General features: G+C 33.8%; 1 protein-coding gene across 1 annotated transcript in view; it reads right to left on the minus strand.

Moving 5' to 3' along the window:
• The window catches only part of LOC108917417 (serine/threonine-protein kinase MARK2), an 85,635-nt gene extending 70,950 nt beyond the window's left edge, over positions 1-14,685 (minus strand). The window contains exon 1 of the mRNA XM_018723981.1: positions 14,483-14,685. The gene's annotated coding sequence lies outside the window, so the exon portion shown is untranslated. The remainder of the gene's footprint in view (positions 1-14,482) is intronic.
• Between the last annotated feature and the right edge of the window lie 9,143 nt (positions 14,686-23,828).

Genomic DNA, 23,828 nt, shown 5'->3' on the forward strand with positions numbered 1-23,828 from the left:
AATCGGCGTTGCGGATACGTTTGTTTAGAAGTTCGTATCAAGTGCGGGTAAGGAGCTGGTGGATGGTCTGTATGGCATTGTCAAATAACCAATTTGCGATTACACAAAACGGGAAATAGCCTAATTTAATATAAATCGGACTGCAATGTCGTCATTACTAGATTCTTCCGTGTTTTTCCATAGTTAACAAGAACATAAAAATTTGATATATGGATATAACACTCACACATTATAATTTCGTTTATTGCTCTTGCAATTTAGACTATAACAATGGCAATTTATAATCATATGAATATTTAAATTGTTTTGACTATGAGTATTATATTCTAAAAGCCATTTCCTACTAATATGCATACAGAAAAGAATGATATATGTATGTATGTACTTGCTTTGGAATCTTATTTATATGAAAAACGAATGTTAGAAACATTTTCTTTATTTAATCAACAGCTTATCAAGAATTATAGCGCGAATACACGAAATGCAGTGTATGTTATAATTATAAAGGCCTATACAGGGTGTATATTAAATTTTGACCAAAACATTCCCTGATATTTTTCAACTATGATTATTTCGCCATAAAATTTATATCAAACAGAGGACATTGACAGAAAAAAATACTTCACCTTCGACGTAATTTTATTATATAAACCGCTCTTTTCTGTCGCGAATCTTCAGTGAAATACCTACATTTTATTATCGCTCGCTTCGAAGGATTCGTCTTTGCAGTTTCCAAACAATCGCACTTTGAAAACTACCGATAATTGCATTGATTAAAGTGACGAGAAACTACTGGCAAGTCTAATTGAACGTAAAAGCAGGGGCTTTAACATCATTTTATCTCCTTTCTGTTCCTGTTGGTGCAGCAGTTGAAAAGTTTTCGGTTCCAATCAAATCCCAACTTGTTCATTATCAGGATTCCCTCCGACAGAATTGTCGTTGTACAAATGTCCCAGAAATAATGCCAAAATTATAACGACATTAACAGCAGCATACTTACCTTCTACGTCAAATTTTTTTACTTTACGATTACTTTAACAATCGTTCCAATAAAACTTGTTCGTTTGTTTTTGTTCGAAGGATGAAAACTACTTTTAATATCTAAGAGACAAAAGTGACACTTTAACTTTTAATCCGCAGGATTCGAAATTTTGGGACGCGAAAATAACGGATTCCATTTACTTCTTCAGTTTAGGATTGCCGCAACAGCAGTCTCGACCCAATTCGATGAGGATTTGCATATTTTAAAATGCCCCATTAGCATATAAAAATAAAATAATTTACGAATGAAACGTACGAGATAAATTTGAATATGCTAATGCGATTAAATGTATTGCCAGTGGATTATTTGAATATAGTTGATCCAGTGATAATAACCTGATTCGAAAATAAAAGAGGCTTTTTGCGCGTTAAGTCTACTTTGGCATTCCTGAAAACCAATTGCGATATAATCCTTACATATGGCTCAAAATTTCGAATCGTCTGACTGAAGAAAATTGTCTCTAGTGCACTACGAAGTTACTGTTAACTGAAATTTTTCACCTCCTACAAGGGGTGGGGGAGAGGGACTAATTTTAACACTAATGGAATTTCCCCGCAGAATGATTAAATTTTGATTATGGACACTTTTTTCGTAGAGTGTTTGTTTGACTTTAAGTCATTAGCTTAAAAATTAACAGATGATATGATCAAAATAAATTATTGATTCGTTTTTTCGGAAAAAGAATCAGTACAAAAACCGATGAATTTTTCACGAGATTTAAAATTAAAATTAACGAAGATTAATTAATAGCTTGACAAATTGACATTTTCGATTTAAGTAGCCAACATCGAAACATATTTCCATTAATATAAGAGCAATAGTAATATTTTTCTGATCAGATTATTGATGTTTTTTTTGGAGTAAATTGGGAAATTGAATCTTTAACACAAAAACAAAAAAATTCTTGCTAAACAAAGGTGTTAACAAGTGACGTACGAAATCACGTACAATCAATTATCTTCATTATAAATTCACAAATTGCGAATAATATGATATTTTGGAAGTAATTAAAAACATTGTTAAAAAATGTATCAATTAGGTGTTAATGAAGAAACATATCAGTAACACTACTGGACATAATTTTAGTTTTTATACCTATCTCTGTCTTATATCTTATAGAGTCTGTCTAAAAAATTGCTGTTAAATGATTTCTTGTTTCAAGCAGCTCACATTTTATATTCTGATAAATAGAGACTTCATCTAGGGCGCTAACAAAAGAACTAGAATAACCCCACAGCCAGCAACTTTACCCGATCTTAGACCTCTATAAAATATTACATAACATCATAAATTTGTTGAAAACTTTGAAAATTTAAATTGTTTCTCTACAAATCACGCGAAACCCCCAGCTAAAAAAAAAACAGTCACGACAAAACTGCAAACTAAATAATAACCGCGACATATTTCACTTGTCACACTAACTATGCCATTTATCCGCTACCACTTTGTTGGCCGGTTAAAAGGGACACCCCATTTAATAAATTAATTTCGTGGGGTTCGTTAAGATATATAAATCAGGGAGCAAAAACACTTTTCATATTACGTTGGCAAATAAATTTAGGTTGCCGAGATAATTTGTGCGTTTTCCTTCCGAGCAAATGTACAACAGATTAAAAAGGACCCGCGGAACTCAATTCCGGCCAATCTGTTTGTTCCGTCTTGATATAAAAGTAAGTCGGAGGGTTCCGGTTAAGCCCAACACGAAGCTATGTTGGAACAACAAATTGCGAAATTTTGCACCCCTTGGAGTGGATACTACAGAGTGTTCCAAGTTATAGTGGCAGAACTTCAAAATATATAGTGCAGAAGATTACAGAAAAATGTAGAATATTCGCGTCCCTTGACTGTTTTTTAACATTCTTTTAAAAATAATAATACATACCAAAACTTGAGTTCAAGAAAAGAAAAACAAGAGGAAAAGACACATAAATCTCAATAAACCCAAAGGAAATGGAAATCCTGTCGATAAATAAGGCGATAAATATTGCAGCACTTATCGGTTGATGTACCTTCATTACATGGCTCGGAAACTAAACCCAGCTGATTCCAGACCACTTAAAAATAACAAAAACACAAACACTTTAATGAGTCTATTGTCACTTATTTCAAAACGCCATCAAAAGAAATACAAGGCTGCCTCATATTACGAAACAAATGCTCATGCGGAGTATTTATAGCCCAAAAATATAGCCGACAGATTAATGGCTCTCAAAAAGAGAGCACTAACTTCTTGGATAATGCCCAATAAATAAAGTATCTTGTAGTTAGTTTGAAAAATAAATTTAAATATCGTGTAAACGATACACAGCTGGTGCATATCACGTGTACACGCGGCAGAATTGTCCTACGGAAAAAATGTAAACAACTATTATTGTGAAAGATTTAGTAAATTTCAAGACAATTGTTTCCCAGTTTTTAAATAAATAAAATGAAACGTGTCGATTTTGTAGTACGAAGATAGTGTTGTGCTTAAATTTTAGCTCGAATTTTAGTAATTATGAGTCACTTAAAACAGGAACTTAACTTTTAATCGAATTATGAATTTGAAAATATGTAATTAAAGTAATATGTAAGTTGGAGATTTGATAATTTTTTTCTCGGAAACGATCGAGTTTAGCACTCATGTCACATAAGATTTTTTTGATTATTTTAATGTATTCTATCATCTATTAAACGCAGTCAAACGTTTAACATCCTGCATTTTTAATATACTGAAGTAGTTCATACATTTTTAAAATTATATTAAAAATAGTTTCATACAAAATTACATAAAAAGTACAAAAGTCCCTACAGTCAAGCACACATCATGGAGACACATTGAAAAACGTTACGCTAGACAGAGTCTGACCACTTTAAAAATATAATATGTATATCTGCCGTCTGTAAAAGACCGACTGTTCTCTTTCCCAAGGTCGAAAAAGTCTTTAGTTTACTAGAATGACGTAATCTAAATAAATTACAGCCTACTAATACAGGTGTTGCAAGTGAAACAACCGTGTAGTTAACTGAGCAACTGACTTTGGTCTGATTTAACAAGCAAAGCTACAATTAATTACAAATTAGTTTTACAGCACAATTAAAACTAGACAATTAGTTTCAACTTCGTTGTAGGAGACATTAGCTGCTTGGGTTTTTCAATCCACGAAATAATAAAAAGCTATCTAAAATTGCATAAATGTATAATAATAATTAGAGATCGGAAATGTTAGGGCGGCTGCAAGTTCTTAATAGATGCTATATTTACTAATTCGAAGCATCATCTATTTTACGTTTAGTAATCCCACTATCCGCTGCATTGTACCAGTGATATGTACATGTCTGCCCCTGATCTGAAGCATCGCATCGATCAATTTATTCCCTCAGTACCTAGCACCCTAATGCCTGCCCTGTTGGCTGATGACTAATAATAATAGACTTTCAAGAAAAACTAGAAGACAAAAACCGCTTCTACAAATTAGCAGCTTTTCATGTGTTACTTGGCGTATATTGGTAAGTCTGCTGTGAAAATGTTGAACAACAGAGGCCCTAATATAGAACCCTGAGGAACACCAGAAGCTACTCTTCAATATTATGACGTTATTATCGAAAAACCTGTATTTAAGTTGTATAAAAACTAAAGACGAAATTTTTAGAATCCTCCCCTGTGGCATTTCCGTGAGGATTAGTGGGGTGGGAGAAGGAACGGTTCGCTACTATGCGGACAAATTCCAACCGCTAACCGGTATGCGAACGAAAGGACATGGAAAAGTACGTTAATTAAAGGGAATAAAAGCCCCTACCCTACACTTTACGCCTACGTTGTGCTCACCTACTGTACTGTATTAGCCGTGTTGGTCGCATAACTTTGTTGGAATGGGATCGTACTTAAATCGGTCGCAGATGGGGCGGATCCTGAGGCTTTGGTTTTCGAATACAGTATTCTACTGAGACGATAGCGAAATATAATATATGCTCTGGTGAACAACTGGAATTCTATGATTGATAATATATTTTTTCTATTGGTTAGAACTGGAAACAAAGATAGCAATGAAAGAGCACGTGTTAAAAGTTTTTAGAACTGAACCATGAAGAATTTCTCAGTATTTCTAGATCGACTTGTCAAAAAAATGTCTTCTTTGTCATGAGCTTAAATATCGCGATGTTCTGACAATATTAAAAATATTTAAGAAGCTTCAAACCTCAAGTGACAACCTTCTTTTTTAATAATAATTCGCTTATTGTTAGAGATGGACCCAACAAGCTCTATATGACTCGTATGCTCGACAAAAAACGTTCTATCCAAATATGTAAAAATAAACACTCCATTTAAATTACCAAAGTTAACTCTTAAAACAAAAAGTTAATAAAAAAATATAGTGAATCACCCTGTACATATAAATAGTTTACTGGCGAGGATAGAAAGGGCAAAGGCGAGAGAAGGTCATAAATATTTTGATGAAGATATTTGAAAGTTTTCTTTGAAGGTCGTCTAAAAATATGCTTATTTCCATTTCATTCTATTTCATATAAAAATTACAGTTTAAGAGATGTATGTAAGAGGGAGGTCAGCAGTTCTCAACAATGTTCTAATAAACAAATGATGCATTTTTCGGAGTATATTTATTTAAATTTCAGTTTTTATTCCTAATTTTTTTGAAAAAAACCTTATTAACAGCATTTTTAGGTACAGTAAAACATATAGTTACCTAAACCTAAAATATATATAAGTATATTTTTGAAATTGGACAAACTTACAGATTTCAAACATTCGATGTGTTCGATTAAAAATATAACTTGCATTTGGATGCCGAATATGCGATGCTCAATTTTTTTTTTCTTCTAAAAACTAATTTTTTGAAGCTCTCAAAAACAATTTTTTTCCAGAAATCAAAAATGAGAAGGTATGGGCGTGATCATTATTAGTGGAATACATACTAGACCAATGTTTTCAGAAACCAAATGATATTTGTAAAACAAATAAAATTATTTTTAATACTGTAAAGCTACAGTTTCTATTTTTGCATTTATCTTGTCATCATGTAATCCCGGTATATGCGATTTTGACAAAACATTACCTTGAAACAAATGTCTGAATTTGTTTAGATATAATTTCGTTTGGTTTTAAATGAAAACTCAATTAGGCCTCACCAAAAATCTGTTAATGACGTTGGTAGCGTTTTCCACTTGACCATGATTTCGCGAATATGTACACAACAATAAGAAATAAAAAAGTCTGTATTTAATAGTACGTTAAACCCATTTTTAAACGGAAAATCATCTTCTCTATTATCTAAAAAACTCAGATATATTCTCTATTAAGTCTTTGTTATTTTTCTGCTCAATTGAATAAACAAAACTAGGCGCAAACTACTAATTATCCTTGACCGATTATTGATTAAGCATACAAATATAGTTACCTAACCACCAGGTGTTTTCTGAAATATTTAACCATTGACATAATTAATTTTCTCTTCCAAAGACAGTTTTCCAATTAATCATTCCTTGTTATGTTTTCGTACAATCCCTTTCTTTCCCTTTAAGCAAAGAAATTGATACTCAAAAAAAAAAAACTAGAAAATATGTAACGACACGGAAACCAGAAAATTTATGATTCGTCTACTCACGTCAAATGTTGCTCTTGCCATAACATCATTAGGAATTGTTGGCAAATAATCCTGCAGAGTTTTGCAAATGATACATCATCCAACTCTGACTCCATATACAATTTTAAGGCAAACATGGCCTTTTCTTATAATCCCCTCATCTATTACAGTACACCGAAGATGTATTCCGCAACCTTAACAATAAATTTCTTATACGGGCTTGTAAAATAACACGCAGCTTTCCTGAAGTTTCTTTTAAGGCTGCCGTCTTAAGTTACCCCCAAGAAACCAACCCCCTGATTTACAGACGAGTAATAGCCAGCCGTGAAAACTCAGACAACCAAACAATCCGCTCGGGTTGTCTCTAAACGATGCCGTGTCGGCTTTGTTTGTCGATTTGTTAAATAAAAAAAAGACGTCTGGAAATGATATTAAAAAATGTGTATATACTGAGACTACGTGGCGATATTTTCCATTAATTGTATTTATAGAAACGTCTTGGTTCGGATTTAACGCAGAAAGAACCACTAACTCGCGCCTTTATTTATAAAACACGAACAATTTTTCTGTTATAGTTTATTCACTTAACTGTGCAACCCCTGTATATTAGTATGTCATAACGTTAAATTTGCGATGCAAGTGAACAACTGTTAATTATTAATTAGGTTAATTATTGAGTCGACCTTTCCATATCATAACAATTTTAATATTCACCCGTACAGTCGCCAAAACGAACCTATGCTGGAAAATTTGGTGCGACGCTAATGGTGGCGCAATTACTATGAGGCGTCATAGGAGTTCCGCAATTATTACCGCGAACTACGGCCGCGCGTAATCGCTCTTCAAAGGACCCGCGAGTCCAAAATAATAAACGCATAATCAGCGCTATTAAGGTCATTTCGAAAATACGCTCCAGTTTCAAATTTAATTCACGAAGTGGTTTACGCCAAAACCATATAACCCTAGAAATATTTCCAAATACATACAACGAAATTCGGACCGAGATAGAACCATGTGTTCATAAATTACCAAAATCAATGGTAGGTCAAGAACCAGTTCGAGACAACCGTCATCCCAAGCTGGGCAAATTTCAAGGAGAAAAATTTTCCAGATTTATGGCAGAGACCATTACAGGACCCCTGTGGATCCATCATGAGAGGCGATCGAACGTCTACCCTGGCGTCGTGTATATTATTAACCAAGGACAGACACCTGGCGAGCTCAGCGTACTGTGACGTGTATATTATTAACCAAGGACAGACACCTGGCGAGTACAGCGTACTAACTCCAAATTTTACATTTGTATTGTACGCAATCCTTTACAAATTGTAATTGTCGAATATTCCAATAAATCCTACAATTTTTAAATCGAAACTTAAAAATTCGGCACTTCCTGCCGAGATCTTCACACTCATAATCTTGGGTATTCCGTCACCACTGACTATCTACTACTTCTGATCGAAGTACAACCTGAGCTTTCCTCATTTGTGTTACCCTGAGTTGAACTCAAAATACAAAACTTTTTCATCACCTGCCTTTTAGTTTTTTTACTATGTACAGACTTTGCTATATAAAGAAAACAGCGCAATAATTTTACAATGACGTCCAAATAATAATAAAAGTAATCGTGATTTGGGGCCTTACGTCCCGCGAACTTTTTTTTAATACAAATATAAACCAATCTGGAACGAATAGATTCTGCATGCCATGAAACATTGCGAGTTATCTTTAAACTGAAAATAAAGAAAATATAAGCAAATTCGAGCCCGATGATTCTATGAAACATTTTGTAATAATTTTACATTTGTATGCATCACGAAATGATGACCAGTAGACATAAAAATTCCTTCCTTTAAAATAACACACATCTCCACTCTCAATTACATACTTCGATTTTTCACTAGTTAATATGCCAACAAGAAATTTATCTGACTGAAATCTCGAATTAAGTCATGATTTAAATCAACTATAACATTGAATGGCTTCTAAAAAAACATTCAGTCTTTGAGACAAATAAATAAGTGAGTTTTTAAAAATAAATGTGAGTATATATTTTCTGGGAAATGTAGTAACATATTTGCTTTTCCTATCATAGTCATAAGGATTCATGAATTTGTTCTAGTGAAATCCAAAAACATTAAAGAATATTAATTTAATACATGTATACAGGGTGTAAGAATTTTTACTGCCATTATTTCAACATGAGATAGTTGAACAAAAAGGTTGTATATTACAGTGACGTAAGATTAACAGTTTTCAAAATACAGCGAGTATTAATATTGGGGAATTTCATCACAACGTGATAACACCGCTTAACCTAACGCTACACAACCGGTGCATACCACGTGTGCACGCGGCAAACTTGTCCTATGGAAAAAATGTAAACTATTATTGTGAAACAATTGTTTTTCAGTTTTTAAATAAATAAAATAAAGTGGATTTTGTAGTAATTATGAGTCTCTTAAAACAAAAACTTAACTTTTAATCAAATTATGAATTTGGAAAATATTTTGATAATTTTTTTCTCGAAAATGGTTGAGTTTAGGACCCACGTCATGTAAGGTTTTCTTGTTTATTTTTAATGTATCCTATCGTCTGTTAAAATTAAGGCAGTCAAACTTCTAACACCCTTCTTTAAAACGACAAAAAAGCACGATATTTCATTCAAGATCAAACACGATTCCGGTTGTATCAGTTAGATTTCGCAAAATAATAAATTTCACAAACCATTTTAAAAGCCGATTTAACGACCCCGGAATAATCTCCCTTTCATATTTGTAGGAATTATGCATGCCGCTTTGCAAGTCAAATAGGAGGCAACCACCATACTTCCTAAATTACGGCATAAACATGCCGGTAACAGTTAAAACAATTACTCCTGTTACAGGGGAAGAGCAGCCGGTTAGCTCATCGTACACGGTTTGTTATCCTCCAGGTGAATGGAATCCTCGTCAGTTAGTCAGCGGTTGTTGGTTTAGATTTAGTAATTTCACACACAAAAAAAATTGTTTTATAAGCAATATGATGAAACTGGCGCAGTCGTATTATATACAGGGTGATTCCAATATAATGTCATTAATTTTAAGAGGAAAAAAAAATTAAAATGCATATTTACAAAAAATATACATATTTTCAAATCATTATTTAAACCCCTTTCCAGACCGCTCTTGACCGCTGACCCACAAGGGTTTATCCAGAATGAATCTTGACCTATGCTAATACGTCAATATTACGTAATATTAACATAGCTTTTAATGCCTTTCTAATCCTTTTTTGTACACAACTTCAAAGTCAATTCATTTGTGCTCTCGTGGGTATTCTATTTTCCAATTATTTTGATTGGACTGACGACTGTGAGCGTATTTTAAATCTTAAAGCTATGCCGTAACTAATAAGATTAATATCTTGTGGTTTATGAAATAAAAATAAGGTATAATCAGTATCGAGCCCCTGGTAGGAGCAGTATTATATCCATATACATGGAGAAAATCGTCGTTAACTATAAATACACAAGTTGTACAATAAAAAAGTAATATAGGTGTATCAAAAAAATATATAACCACCTACACGCGCTTTAAAGAGGGAGTACAGCTACATTATGAATATAAATGGATGCTAACACGTGTCGCCATTTTAATATTAACATACATATGAATAAAAACAACACGTTACGAGAAATTTAACTGCTCATCTGTGCCTCCTGCTAAATTGTCTAAATTAAAGGGTTTGCTTAATCTATTTAATGGGTTCCGATAAAATAGACAGTAAGAAATACCCCAATTAGAAAATTAAAGCCGTAAGTAGATTACTATCGCGTACTGAAACGCCCTCCTCCCCCTCCATAAGCTATGACGTCCTCCGTGTTCGCGTAGGGTACCCACACCCCGGAGACAAACCGCGGCATCAGGCTAATTAAAGGGGTATCTTCGAGAATGCGAAGGGTTGGTTCCAGAGTGCTTGCGTCATTCTTTGTTGTTGTAAACAGGTTACCTTCTCAGAAGGACCACATGTATCTGTCACATTATAGTCTTTGGCAATTGTAATATGAATGATTAATAGAAGGAATCACACCAAATTCCTCATTGCTGCACTGCACTGCTAGGCAATTTGTCAACTACTTGTCAACAACTGAGATTTATGCGCCCAGTTGCCCAGTGCGGCTGTGTTATACGCCGTGTGCACGCGCGCGAATTCGTCAACTGGGCGTATACATTTCTACCACTTCCACGTTTAATTCGACCAGACCTGTATACCGGTGGCTAAATAAGCATAGGAAGAAATTTTTCAAATATTTCAATACCGACTTGCTGCATCAGCGACCGAACCTAGGTTCTTCAATTGAGATCGGAAAGACTATACAAACTAAACAAATAACGAGTTGGTGAATTTTGCTTGTGCTCCCACTGCATATCAATGTGCCGAAGCCAACATTTTATGGACAAGTTTACTTCTGCAAAAAGCTGGTGTAACTATAAAAATGCAGGTTTTGATAAGACATTAATTTTTTCCGTCGTCTTTGATAAATTTGGTTTAGCTTCATACTGTCTCACATTTTAGATGTCACATTAAGTCCTTGAAAAGTTCATGGACCCGATTACTTCACATCCACTTTTACTTCACGATCATAGATTTATTTTGTTCGATTATAGCGGATGTGAAGTAAGTTTGTGAAGTATTTGCGGACGTAAAATAAAATGACATCGGAAAAAGTGATACTGTTGTACGGAAATGAGTTCGTAAAACTGCATCTTATGGTGAGATTGACGAAAAAAAGGTTACTTTTTTAAAATTTAACTTAAATATTTCGAATATTTTTCATCCGCGTTCATCTTCTACAACGCGGATTTTTTTTTTAAATAATACCACGCTTGGATGCCGTATGCAAATCAGAAGTAGGTGTCATTCCTGCAAATAGCAATTAACATAACACATTCCGCTGGACACGAGTCTGCGGAGTTTTGTTATCTACGCTCATTTAGCGCAATATAAACATTTCCCGCAAGGTCGCATCCAATTATATTCCACATAAATTATCAAGCCGAGCGGCGGCCACAGATCCTTTATGGGAGACTCCACGGTTATTTTCTTCAATAAAACAAATGAACGTTTAATTTTTTCCAGCATCCTTGTTACGTGAATACCTATAAAATAATAGGTGTGTGGACCAAAATACATTTCATCCTCAATCGTTTTTATGTCGTCTCTGTATTAATTAAGTCCCACCCTTTACCGTAAAATAACATTACTTTCTTCATAATTTACACCTATCTTTAGAATATTGATAGAATGTTCAACTTTAAAAAAAAAAATTAATTCTGGTAATGGTCCACTGTCGAAAAAAACCGCTACTTAACAGCGGATTATTTTTTCTCTCGGCGAAATCACACCGACCGACGTCATACATAGAAATCGACCCTGTCTTAATAAGATTTGCTCGATGGCAAGTACTAGGGACGTCTCATATCTTTATTTCCTTATTATTCCGTCTATCCCAGAGATTGCGGAATTAGATTTGCCCGTAAAATCAAGGCCTTAAGCTGTCTCTGCTTTAACATTTAACGATGCTATTAGTTAATGGGTTCAGAACACATCTGCTCGACGTCATCCCTCTGCCTCGGAATTAGGTACGACCTAAAGGACGACGAAAACGATTTTTTCAGTTTGAATATTCGAGGATAGAGCTGCCGCGTTCACTAAGGTCCTTCTAAATATATTATATGTAAGAAGGATTTACAGATAAACGGATTCGGATCAAGTATTTTTAGCTCCAAACGAGAATTACTAAATTTGCGCGGGCATTTCTGTAATTTATCATTTTCAGGAGCAGGTTTGCAATAGGCAAGGCGAATTAGGTTACTGGAACGCATGTTTCGTTTCATGCAAGGATTATCCTGTGGCAGGGTGGCTTAGGCTGGGTACTTCGGAAAATTTTACAAAAGCGGAAAATATTAGAGTTCCGTTCATAGTCCAGGTGATCTAAGGATTTCGTCACATGAACTTTCTTCAATTAATACACTTGTATATCTCCTCTAAAAAAATATATCAAAACCGAGTTATTTTTTAAGTAACCGATAACTTATCCACGCCCGACGATAACAGAGGAAGAGGAAGCGAAATAGGAATATAAATATTTACTCTTTGCGGTTCGGCAGAGCAAATGCGTTTATTGTCGGGCGATGACGCATAATTAACAAAACAATAGACCCAACGCCGAAAACTTTCATAACCCGCCGCTGTGTTGCGCAAGAGAAGGGAGAAATTGTAAAAATGCAAACACGACAAAAAAAACGCCGTACTATTCCAATTAAACAATTTGAAGTAAACTTCGACGTGAGTAATCTATTACATAACGGCACAACAGCGCGTGAACCATGAAGAGTGACTCACCAGAAGAATAAGAATTATTATATACAGGGCGACTCATTTGTAAAGCAAGGTTACCCTGTCGCGAAGAAAACAATGCATGGATTTGTTTCCGGGCAAATGTAGATTTAAAAAATGACAAAGCAAATGTATTATTATTTTTTATATTATACAGTGGCGTCGATTTTAATAATTCGTGAATTTAAGATTCTACACCACTGATCTTAAACGATACAGCGAAATTTCCATATTAGAACACAATTACTGGCACATTCGAAAGTACAGCAATAAACCGCTTTATCTCTCGGAAAAGTTATAATTAAATAACTTTATAACCCTTTACAAGCACGGATTTTAAACATCGGCCATAAAAAAATAAATTTTTCAACTTGTGGCCCCACAGAAGCTAAAAATAAACAAACGAAATCTCGTCACCGCCAACGTAACACTTCGTATTTGATCTAATATGACGAACTGACACGCCGTAGATTTATTACGGCTTTGGGCTGATAAAGGAATTGAATACCCCTTGGATTTAGTTGCGTGTGCTCGCCAAACGGAGAGAATTTGAACAAAACAAGATCTGGACAAACAATACACGTACACTAGTCGGATCTAGTGTGCCATAAATCATTAAATAGTATACTGAACATAAAAACTATTAAAATAATCTTCAATAGTTTTGTATCCGGATGCCTTTTTCTCAGTCTACATTTCATTACAGAGACATTTTCATCAACAATATTTATAGGACAGAAAATTAGACTAAACACACTCAACAACTTTGCGCGATTGCCACAAAAATGCTCCCCTTCACCAACATTAAACACATTGAAAAAAAAAAACCGGTCCGATAGCGTAGAAAGTAAAATCGATACTTTCTACTATCAAGCCAATTCCAACGAAATGGGAAGTGATTATACGGACATAATACATACAGAGAAATTTTGGTCAACTCATTAAATATGCGATGATTTCCAAGGGTGGAATAAACTGATTTAATAAGTTGCCAAAATCCTTTACCTCCTAGATCGGTAGATTTGAAACAATGGAATTACGTACTATTGATTGTGTAAGTTAGGCAACACACAAGGCAGTAAAGCAGTATTGCTTGTTGCTGACATACTTGTTTCGACGAAAAAAATATTGAAATGAAATAAATTTTGATGTAATCGACTTATGTAATAGTTTAAATATTTGAAATGAGCTCCTTAATACTTTTATTAATCCTTACTAAAAAATTTTTTTAATTAAGTCGCAAAGTACTGCAAAATAAGGGTATCATACTGCAAACTTTCTGGAAATAAGTAGATACTGCTTTCTTTATATAAAAAAGCTTTGTCGAATTGTAATGACAAAAAAAACTACGTTCTCCGTCCGTTTGCTTCAGGAACCCCTATTTTTTGTTTCGTAAAAGAAAAATTCCATCGTTCCAAATCACAGAACAGTCCTTTTCGTAGGAGTACCCGGATGGAATCTGTGAAATGTGTCCTACCTTATTGGTGGAAGAGGGGGGGTGGTAGTTGTAGGACCTGGATGACTTGTTGGCTTCCGAGCTGGTCTTGACTGGGGTCTTGGCACTGCTGGTGGGGTCGGCGTTCTTAGTTACCTCCAGACTTTCGGGGACAGTCTGAAGGGTCGAGCGCATAGCTGCCGACATCGTCCCCACTCACTATCACACTGGCCAGTTCACATTACCTGCAAAAAAAAAAACAGAAGGCTTAAAAAAGTTCACCTACGCCTAAAATGCATACAATATGAAAATGGTAGGATGAAGATCAGTAAAATTGTGGACAATGAAGGAAAAATAAAATAGAAAATGTTTTTTCTATGTTTATTTGGATATATCATTAATACTAATTTGCAAAAATTTGATGTAACAGAGCAAACTGATCGTGTATGGGATGCATTAAAATGAAAGAATAAGAAACATAAACGGTTGAACCATACTTTGTAGTATATTCATTGTGTATATATTTTCTTTATTGTTTGAGTCATGGGAGCTTTTATTAAAGAAAATATATCTGACAGATGCTGAGTCACTAAAGTAAATGAATAAGGTCGTATAAATGAGATAGGTCACGATTTTTCGATAAAATGGGATTGGTACAACCTTAAAGTTTTTGTATTTTCTTTTTAGCCATTTTTTTAATCGTACTTTATTAACAGCTACAGCAATGTATTCGAATGGTGTACAATTTGCGGTTTTCAATATCCAGATAATAAAAAATATTAATCTGTTAATTGATTTAATAATTAAATCTGAAAACCGTGATTTCCAATCTGGGTTTATGTAAATTAAAAGATTCTTTATTAAAAAACGATTTTTTAATTAATTAATCGTATTTTAAATGAACTATTTCAAAAGGAGGCGTATCTATTAAGTGCATTGATACATATACAGGGTGTATTATATGCCATTGTCGTCCCAAAATAAGGATAAGGATTTAAACAGAATAAATACATTTTAAATTATGTTCTGATACTTTTTTGTTATTTACTTTCGTTATGAAGACAAATACCAAACTTTATGATGTATTTATCATTTCTTCTAATAGACACAAAAGTTCAATAATTTTTTCTAAACAGATTTAAGGATGCCTTAGTCTGGAAATTATTATATAACATTTCCTGAACACAATCTTAGAAAATTGAGAAATTAACATTACTGTCCAGTGCAACGCAATTTCCTAGTTATTTTGGAAAAGAACGATAAAATAAAACAAACTTGAACTATAGTCACTAACAATCACTAAAATTTTGATATAAAGTTAATTAGAGTCTAAAATATTACTGAGAATGTATGCGTTGTTTATGAGACATCCATCAATAAGTTTTGACATAAGCCTACTTTGAGAAAAGTCACTTATTTTCTTCACTGTAATATTGTAAGAGTTCAATTAAAAGCCTTTTTTCTCGAAAACCGTCCACATTAGGAAGTTCTAACAAGAATACATTATTTTTAGAAAATAAAATTGTACATTAGAAATTGGAGCCAGAATGGTAAAAAACCTAACCTTAAAAAAATTGGAACTTAAAATGTAATAGGAATGTAGCAAACTAGCGCCCTCTATGAAATATCTAAAAAATAATTAGACCAGCGTATTTAGCGTACTTAAAAACTCCGGAATACCAAATTTCATAAAAATATTTCGCACCGTTTGGAAATTTTCGTAAAAATTCTATTTAAAAAATTTTATTTTGTCGCTCTGTATCTCGAAAACAAGAGGAGATAGACATATAGTTCATAAGATATAAAATTTTTATTTTTTGTCGTGCTATCACCCCCGAATTTACGGGAGGTCTTTCTGAAACACCCTGTATATTTTTTCAATTGATGATATTCTGGCATATAAAAGAAAATGATCACAAAATAAGTATTTTTTATTTTATTTCTGTATATATTAGACCTCGATAAGGCCGTTGTAGTTACTTATTCGATCTAGAGGGTCGATTAATTACACAGGGTGATTCACAAATGGTGACCAAAAATGAAACTTTGTATTCTTTAGTGAATTTTAAGGGGGGTCCTTCCTATAAACTTTTTATCTAAGACGCTTCATTAAAAAGATACAGGGTGTTAAACAAAAAATATTTTTAATTTTTTTAAATATTTTTAAAACTAGTACCTACGTAATTTGAAATTGGGCACATGTATTTATGAAAACATTGTCCAAAATCTGAGGGCTTTTCCTAAAATTTACATGCTCCAGTGGCGGAGATATAGGGTATCGGTGTATATTTTTCTAAATAAAATAGTACGCCACTGCTTTACGCAAAGAATGCGAGGTATAATTTTTTTTCACCATTTGTGAATCACCCTGTAGAACAAAATACAGCAATCTTAACGTACACTATCGCGTCCAAAAACAAATAAACGGATCGATTCACGGGGCACCCTGTATGTGGCGCGGTTGCAAAACTTTTTCGTCGCCCCGTCACAAAAAGAACTACGTGGGTTTGCAGAACTCGAATAAAGAACCAATTCCATTGTTGTTCGGGATCGATTGAGATCGGCAATAGGCGCACACCTCAACACCTTAGATTGAACCTGTTTATTAGCACAAGCTATCGGCACAATATAATACCTGCTTAATAATTTTCAGCCAGCTAGCCACCGGTGAGTCAGCGATGTCAATGCTTTATCCTTTTATGGCGGAAAGGAACAATTTATAAAGCCATTATAATGTTTTGCAATAAATGATACATTTATATAGATATTTACAAATGTTACCGATAAGAGTAACAGTAATTCATTTATCAGTGTTCGTGCGCCTTTTATTGTGATGGTATCCAGTGTTATCTTTGGTACTACAAAAATGGACACGATTTATTGTGTCTCAGGCTAATCAGGTCAACGGACTAATTTCCTAATAATTATATTTTATTCATAAAGTGCATTTATGTGCTCTTTTCTCTATTTACATATTTCTTAAAACTTTCAACAACTTTATTTTTGTCAGCAGTAGAACCCATTATAAACCTATTTGAAAAAAACTGATGTTTTAACGAGAGTGAGGAAATTCTCTTTTGAAAATATATTCTCGGCGATTTTTGTGGTCGCTGATTACAGATCCTGGGTAAAAAATACAAATCAAGAATTGGCAACTGCCAAAAAAATGTCATATTGACGAAGTGACTTGAGATCTTGAAAATATTGCTTATAAAAGGTTTTTTGGCAATGACATTGACTCTTGACAACTGTCATGTAGACACTGTCGAAATGAATAATAGTTATTTATAGTACTAGTGTGTTGCGGTATATACACGGTGGCCAAATAAAAACGAAACAGAGTCATTTTCAGGAACTGCGCCAAGATTGTAGAAAAACGCTCAGACCCGTCGATTTTAGATTAAAGGGGGACATTCTTTGTTGGTATTTTTGACGTCACTTTCACCTCCAAGCAAGGGTAAGCATCACCACAAAATATTTAAATGGCATTGGGGGCTGAGTAATATTTGTTTTGAAAGCTCTTACAATTCTCTTTTAGAAAAATAAACATTTACCTTTTTATGATTTCTATAAGTCACTAGTGGGTTATAAGTCACATAATTCCTTTAAAACGAAAGAAATTTATCATTATATACAAGTGTTGGATAAATTACTTTTACGAGAAATTGATTACCAGATTGGACACTGAAAATAACTTGGGTAACGCCAAGAATATTTCAGGAAAGACCAAATTAAGACTAGTATTTAGATTGAATCGTGTTCAGTGTACTTTGCAGCCCAAAATGATGGGCTGCTGAATCATTCATTCTCCAATAATAATTTTCAAGATATACACTCATGTCGATATGACAGCTGTCAACATTCAAATGTCATTTCCAGTGTATAGTTTGGAACCTGCGACCCCAAAAAGCCCAGGGAGATCATCTTTGAACAAAAAATCCATGTTATCACTTTAACAGCATCGACATGACAGCTGTCAACCGCTAGATCTGATGTCAAATTCGAGATCAGCAACTTCAAAAACACCTTGGGTATTATTATTTTTACAATATCGATCAAAGAGAGATTTTCAATATAAATTTGGATTTCCCACTAACAAAAACCGTCGGAAATTACTTTCTCTAAAAACCAATTCATTCTGTTCATTCGACAGCTCGATATGGCACCTGTCAAAAAGTTATTCAGAATCAGCGGTGTCAAAAACCCCTTTACCAGTGACATTATCCAAAACCTCGACTCGATTCGTCAATATGACACCGATTTGGCAGCTGTCAACCGTGAAATTGTAGATCTTGCTTCTTTTTCTACGGCAATTAATCAACGCATTGCTATAAGACTTGGGCGTTATTTTATTACCATTCTAATCAATCAATGTCGAAGTTACAGCACAAATTAGTATTAAATACATTTGAATTCAATTAAAACACAGTGAATAATACCTATTTGAATATATACAAGCACTACCAACAATGCAAGCCAATCCCAACATCAGCACAAGTAGTGTCGTACTTAATATATACCTTAATTCTCAAAATAAACACCTCACCGAGCAGTACAAATCATAAAACCACTCATTTAGCAGATATCAAAGTACAAGGAAAAAGTAAAAATCATTTACGACCGCTTAAAAGGAAGAACTTAATTAATTTGGCCGGAATTGAGGATTAGGTATCCTTGAAATTCGCATGGTTGCGTTAAAATACCTTGGAACCCCTCGGTTTTCGCAAAGTTTCCAAAACACACGAACTTAAATACACCATTGGAAACACAAAAGTTATAAGCAACGGTCCCCAATCGCGACGGAGGAAACATCTGTTTTCACAAGAAAATTCAGGATTTCTAAAGTACATCGAAACCGTTTCGCAAAAAACAAGAGAATATTCACAACAGTGTTGACTTAAATGTAATTAAAACAAGCGACGAACAAATAATGAATAAGATTTCGAATTTGAACATTATATACAGGGTGGTCCGAATTTTATGCAGGAAACTTCGAGGGTACATAGATCTCTTTAGAATAATATGTGTGTCATTTCTAAAATTTCTAGAAAAATATCTATTTGAATTATTAGAGGATGTTCCATTAAATATACGACAAAATAGCTGAATACAATGGATGGTGCTCCTGTGCATTCTGGGAGAATAATATAAGAATGATTTAATGAAAATTATATGGGGCGATGGATAGGTAGAAATGCCAATGTCAACCATAATGGTGCAGAGGGTCCATTGTCTTGGCCAGCCAGATTGCCATATCTAAACCCCTTGGACTTATATGTTTGGGGTTATATGAAAAGTAAAGTTTATTCTACTCCAACAGATACAAGACCACAACTACAGAATACAACAAATAGAAGACGGGTGTAATGAATTAAAAGAAAACCACCACATGATATTAGCTTCAATTAATTCCATTGATAGAAGATGTCGATGTGGGTGGTTCGCATTTTGAATAATTGTTGTAAATACATTACGTTAATTTTGGTTCTTGTTTAGTTGCTTGGTAAATATATTTTTATTATTATTTTGATTTAAATTGTTCTTATTTGTAAATAGTAGTATGTATTCAGGGAAAACTAAAACACGCCAGGAACACTACCTCGCAGGTGGTGTAGAAAGGAGTGTAAATAATTTTGTTGATGTGCTTACAAATTGCACTTACTTTGAAGCATAAACATAAATCTTCTTTTAATATTATGGTTAGAAGTATCTGCCACAACGGGATTATATTGGTATGAATAACTTGAGAACGGCGAATGTCAGGGAAAAAATTAAAGTCACCTTTTTTACGTATTTTGTGCATTAGAATATAAATCAGATACAATGACTTATAAAAAATACAATGGCGTAGGATTTTTTTGTAAAAAAGGGGTGACTCCTGTCCATTTTAGGGAATGTAAGGCCTACTATCATACATTATCTGTACCAAACTTTATTGAGATCGATTAATAGATTCCGGAGATATAAACAAAAAATCATTTTTTTTAACAACTTCAACACCCTGTATCTCTAAAACAGGGCTGTTCCAGACCAATGTTTATAAGGCAAACACATATCATTTTAAAGAGATGTATCTGCCCTCGAATTTCCTGCATAAAATTCGGACCACCCTGTATACTCGAGCTGTAGTGTGGTTTCAAGTTCCAGTCTTATATAAAGTTTAGAACTTTATAGAAAGTACATTATAATTGCGTATATTTACTAAACTTCCAATATAACAGCTTCGTGTATAAGGCATAAGAAAAAAAACTGTACTGTAACTGAAAACATTCAAAATAATAATTTTAAGTGATCAAATATGGAGGAATGCTTATACATGTCATGATACCACAATAAAACAATTTTAATTACATCGGAATTGCATTATTGCCTAAAAAATACTTATTTTTTTAATTTCTGAAAGTAATTAGTGATTACTAGAGTATAAAAAAACTATTGTCATGAGTTATTGTCATTAGATCAGACAAATTCAAATTTTTAGATACGTTAACAATATTGGATCAAAGTTAACACTATGTTTTCCTATGTTTGAATATTTAATAGTAACAATAATAAACACTAGTCTTAAAAATCTAACTGACAAATACGAGTACAAAAATTATTTTTAGAAAATCGCAGTCTTCGTGCAAGTAACAACGTTTAGGCGCCTTGAAATAACCACCAGCCATTTCATAATTATTTTATTATCACGCCTCAATCTAACCATTACGGTCTGAAGTGAAATGCTTTTATACACAATGCAATATATCCCACATTATTTATTAATATTAAACTATTCGCAACACAAACTTATCTAACTCGGTGTTTATCGGCACAACAACAATCGGAACGCTAATAATTCCAAATATTTTTATAATTAAAACGTTAAACAGTCCAACATTTCAATTAACAGTTTCGTAATGATAAGCGACAAAGCCTTATAAATAAACGGAGGAACACAATTTGCTTCCAAATATACAAAGCTTAATCACTAGTACATATATAGGGTGTCCTATGTCCGAAAATGCTTCTTTTCGGAGATACAGGGTGTTGAAATTTGGAGAAAATACAAGGTTTTTACTAATATCTGGAGAACCCTAATTCCAGTTTTTTTTTTTTGAAATTTGGAATGTTTGTTTATAAAAACGGTAGACGTCTTCTGACGTAATTTGATTTATTTTTTCTATTCCAATGGCGTCCGGGGACTCACGGGGATTGCAAAATTATTATGCAAAATCTATCGAACCGATTTTGATGAAATTTGGTGTGATGATTCTACATAACATGAAGTTTTCTTGAGCCATGTATAAAGGTCCTACACCCAATTTAAATACACCAAAAAAATTCCCTAAAAAGTATTGTCTTTTAACCCCATTTTTGTGATTTTTTCGATTTTTACCATAATAATCATGATTCATTACAATTGTAACTAATCATATTTTGTCAAATTTAATTACAAACATTTTTTTCCTCTTCCATTTTCGCCTAAAATCAACTCTTAAAAAGATACATAATTAAATAGGAAGAAAAATAAGACATTTTTCCAATTTTTTTAACATATTGTGCCGTCAAAAGTTAAACCCACGTTTTTTTTATGCGCATAGAAAAATTTTCATTTCTAGTGATATTTGAAAGCCAAAAAGCCAAAAATCTCCGTGGATATACGATTAACCCAAATATGGCTTTTTGAAACAGATACCGTCTGGACTATAGTAAATAACTAAAATATTGAATTTCTATTTTTGATTTCTACTTCCCTTAAGAATGTGCATAAGAAAAGATATTAATTTTTTGCTCGAAAACGAAGCAAGATATCAAAAAAAGTAGAGACAAAAAAATTGTAATTTTAATCGCATAATTAGAAAAAAATATGACACCTAAGAAAAAGCAGTGACGTCTCATATGTTTACTTATTAATATCAACAGGAGCGAGTCCACGGGCGCCGCTGGTATAGATAAAATAAATCAAATTACGTCAGAAGACGTCTACCGTTTTTATAAACAATCATAAGAAATTTCAAAAAAATCGGAATTAGGGTTCTCCAGATATTAGTAAAAGCCTTGTATTTTCTCTAAATTTCAACACCCTGTATCTCCGAAACGAAGCATTTTCGGACAGAGGTTTACAAGAACTTTCTTTCTTATTTTCGGTCAAGGAAACTCCCCATGAATTTTTTCGCAATATTAATGGGTCACCCTGTATATTACTGTAATTACTCGTTTTAACTCGTCTCGTCATAAATTCTGCGGTCTAGATGGCAGTGCCAACCACGGCCGATAGTAGCTATATTGGGTATTGAAGAACGAACCGTAATCTGGAATTGGGCTTGTGCTGGTGCCGACGAACTTTGGAATGTAATCCATTTAAACCTCAGTTCCCCGTTACATTTACAAACCACCACGGCACTGACTCAATTTTGAACGTAGATCACCTGAGACCCGGAACCGAAGGGACAGGCCGTGCCTTTTTAGTCCGCCCAGCGCAAAGGATTTATCCCCATGGAAAGTTTTATTTTGTTGGGGACAGAAGCCCCAAATCGAGGCGGGTTCGGAAAGTTTCGCCCGGGAATTTCAGCAGCCTGCGAATCGTTAATTTTTTATTTCCTGCCCTGCACCCGCCTAACCCGGAAAAATATGTTTTACATTCCGTTGCCTGATTCACCTTTTTCATTCAGACTAAAAAAAAAAATTTAAAACCCAATGAGAGCGAAGCGATGCTAGAGGGCGATAAATACAGGGCGTTCAGGCACTATAAACAAGCTGATATTCATAGAGGGTCAAAGTAATAATAATAATAAATAATAGTTTATTAGTCCAACAGGAAGAAATAATTCATACGACCAAAAGTTATTTAGCAGAATCAGTGTGGTAAGTCGTATTAGTGCACTATCAGCGTTGCCAGTACCTTAACAACTGTTAAAAAAGTGCGACAATGGAAAATGATGTAGTATAGTCTTTCCGAAGTCAGTTCAACATGTATGAAAACGCCCAACAATAAAATTTAATGAGTTTCGTAGGCGTCCCTAAAAAAGTTTTCTGCTAAAGGTAAAAAATAATAATAATTTGTATACAATGTGTAGAAAATTTCTATTATATGTTCATTTGTCCAGCAACATATTTTAATTATTTGTGTCCTGAAACAATTTTATTATATTTATGCTAAATTTTCGTCAAATGACATCAAAAAACATTTACATATTCATTCAAATATATTACTGCCCGGCAAGAAGCAACGGGAAGGTATGAACATATCCTTGCCGGAAAGACTGAGGAAAGGTTGTTCAGAAAAGTTAAATCAACGATAAAATAATTCCGCATTGCTGCACTGCACTGCTAGGCAATTTGTTAACAACTGAAATTTATGGCCGGTTGCCCAGTGCGGCTGTGTTTGTGCGCCGTTTACCAGCGT

The sequence above is a fragment of the Anoplophora glabripennis genome, unplaced genomic scaffold (assembly GCF_000390285.2).
Source record: "Anoplophora glabripennis isolate ALB-LARVAE unplaced genomic scaffold, Agla_2.0 scaffold4, whole genome shotgun sequence".
In the NCBI taxonomy this organism is placed as follows: Eukaryota; Metazoa; Arthropoda; class Insecta; order Coleoptera; family Cerambycidae; genus Anoplophora; species Anoplophora glabripennis.